Genomic DNA, 2,873 nt, shown 5'->3' on the forward strand with positions numbered 1-2,873 from the left:
TATATCAAGGAAAAGGTCCTATATGTTGAAACACTTTTTTATAATATAATATACTATAGAAAGATGATATCAGAAAAGATAAATGGAAATTATATTGTGAATTTAAGATTGTAACAGGGATAAAAATTAGGTACCTACAATGTTACAAAGTGTTATTTGTTGAAAAAAACCATTTAATAAATACTTCAATCAAATTCTGGGACGAACAAAAAACAAAGAACAAAAAAAAAATTTTACTAATGTTTTTCAGCAGAGTTAGCAAAAAGTAAAAGTAGCAAAAAAAAAAAAAAAAAAAAATGTTCAGATTTCTAAAATAAGTTTGTGTGACACGAAGAGTATTTTTTTTTACTGGTCCTAAAAAATGTTCTTCTATACAATGGCTTGATTTCAAATATTGGTAGAAGGTTAGCAATTTCAAGGGAGCAGGGAAGTTGATTACATCGACCCCAGTGCTCAACTGGTACTTATTTTGATTGACCCCCCCGCCCCCAAAAGGATGTAAGAAGAACACGTGGAGTTCTTTTGTAGACAAAATATAAAAACAAGAAGAAGAAAAAACCCAATCTATCTCATGTCATTCACTGGTAAATATAGAATAAAATATAAATACTGAAAATATACATTCCAAAGATAACCATAATCTTAATAATCGTTATAATTTTCATCATCATCATCATCACCACTATCGTGGTCATCGTCATCATCACCATCACTACAATCATCATCATTACCATCATCATCATCATCATCACCATCATCAATAATAATAATTCCTTCTAATTTTGGCACAAGGCCAGCATTGTTTTTTTCTTTCGAAGGAGGGGGCTTACTTAGTTACATCACCCCCCCCCATTACTTTTATTGACCCCAAAAGGATGAAAAACAAAGCTGACCTTTGCAGCATTTGAACTCGGAATGTGAGGCCAAAAGAAATGTCGCTTATCTTAACATTTTTGTCTGACATACTGGTTCTGCCACCTCCTTGTCTTAATAACAACGGGTTTCAAATTTTGGCACAAGGCCAGGAGAAGAGGTAAGTCAATCACATCGACCCCAGTATCCAACTGGTACCTATTTTATCGACCCTGCAAGGATGAAAGGCAAAGTTGACCTTGACAGAATTTGAACTCAGAACATAAAGACAGATGAAATGCTGTCTCAGAATCTCGTCTCTTTCCCCGTACAATATGTGTGTGTGTGTGTGTGTATGTGCTGATGTGGCTGTATGGTAAAAAGTTTGCTTCCCAGGCCCATAGTTTTTGGTTCAATCCAACTGTGTGGCACTTTGGTAAGTGTCTTCTATGATTGTCCCAGACTGACCAAAACTGTGTGAGTGGATTTAGTAGCTGGAAACTGAAAAAAGTATGTATGTATGTGTGTATATATATATATATATATATATATATATATTTTATATGCACATGTATGTCTTTGAGTTCGTTCCCCACCTATACTTGGCAGCCAATGTTGGTTTATTTATGTCCCTGTAACTTAGCAGTTTGGCAAAATAAGACCAATGAATAAGTACCAGGCTTTAAAAAATAAGTACCCGGGGGCAATTTGTTTGACTAAACCCTTGAAGGTGGTGCCCCCACCTGGCTGCAGTCCAATGATGTAAACAAGTAAAAAAAATAAAAGACACCACACAAACTGTATAATGAATATGCATTTGTTTTTTGTTACTTTATATTTTATTTTCTGTTCCTTTTTTTGTTTTAGTTATTTTTCTACAAGTGGATGGCCTTCCTATTGCTAACCACTCAACCATGAAGTTGAGTGTTTCGTTTCATGTCAATCAGTCAAAAGGGAGAAAGTAGAGTTATGTGCCTTGTTCAGGGGACATAACACAAGCTGATCTAAACTATCGATTTAAAACCATTTTTTCTCATTCAGGGGTTACTCCAACTTGGGTACAAGTAATCCTAGCAGCTTTGAGCTACGTAACCAGCTAATTGCAACCATTTTATAGAAACACAACAGCACGTCTATAAACCGGGTGGAGAGCCATTTGCTGTTCCCATTCGCTTATTGTAAACAAGGGTTCCTGACGATGTTTACAATTAAAAAATAAATTTAGTACAACGCCGACAATTGAGAATAATATACAGGTATGCCGCTCTAAAAGCTTTCTAGAGTTGAGTTACTTGGTTGAAAGAAAGAGCCAAGCTTAGCCATCTCATTACCAACGTAACTTTAAATTACCGTATTTACTCATATATAAGTCGCACCCCTAATTTAGTGTTAAATCATTTTCATACAAATTTTAGGTAAAAGCACAGTGAGATTGAACTCAAGACCACATGATTGGGAAAGAAAGCTTCTTAACCACACAACCATGCCTGTTGGTATTTTTTCCATACCTTATGGTATATTTTAACATTCCACAGGACCACTAGGATTAGAAGTTTTAATTAACTTCTGATGATTGGTTTAGAGTAGATTTACATGTTTATCCAACCTTCTCTTCACCATGACAATCATGACCATAATTAACGAAGCCTTTATAATCATCACCATTAGCCTCATCCTCAGCACTGCGACTCTGATGATTGTAAAGACGATCATCATTCTTCATCTTCACCACCACCAAAACAACCACCATGACGACGACGACGACCACCACCACCACCACAATGTTAATGATATGAGACCAAAGAGGATAGAGAGAAGAGAGATGTGTTCAGTCTTTCCAACAGCATCCATCCCACTGTATATGAACAACAAAGATTGTGTAGTAGTAGTAGTAGTAGTAGTAGTAGTAGTAGTAGTAGTAGTAGTAGTAGCAGCAGCAGCAGTAGTCTCAACGTGACATTTAAACTATGGGTGGAGGATAAGATAAGGTGCTCTTGAGATCTTACATCTTCCATTAAAAA

Source organism: Octopus bimaculoides, chromosome 18 (assembly GCF_001194135.2).
Source record: "Octopus bimaculoides isolate UCB-OBI-ISO-001 chromosome 18, ASM119413v2, whole genome shotgun sequence".
Lineage (NCBI taxonomy): Eukaryota > Metazoa > Mollusca > Cephalopoda > Octopoda > Octopodidae > Octopus > Octopus bimaculoides.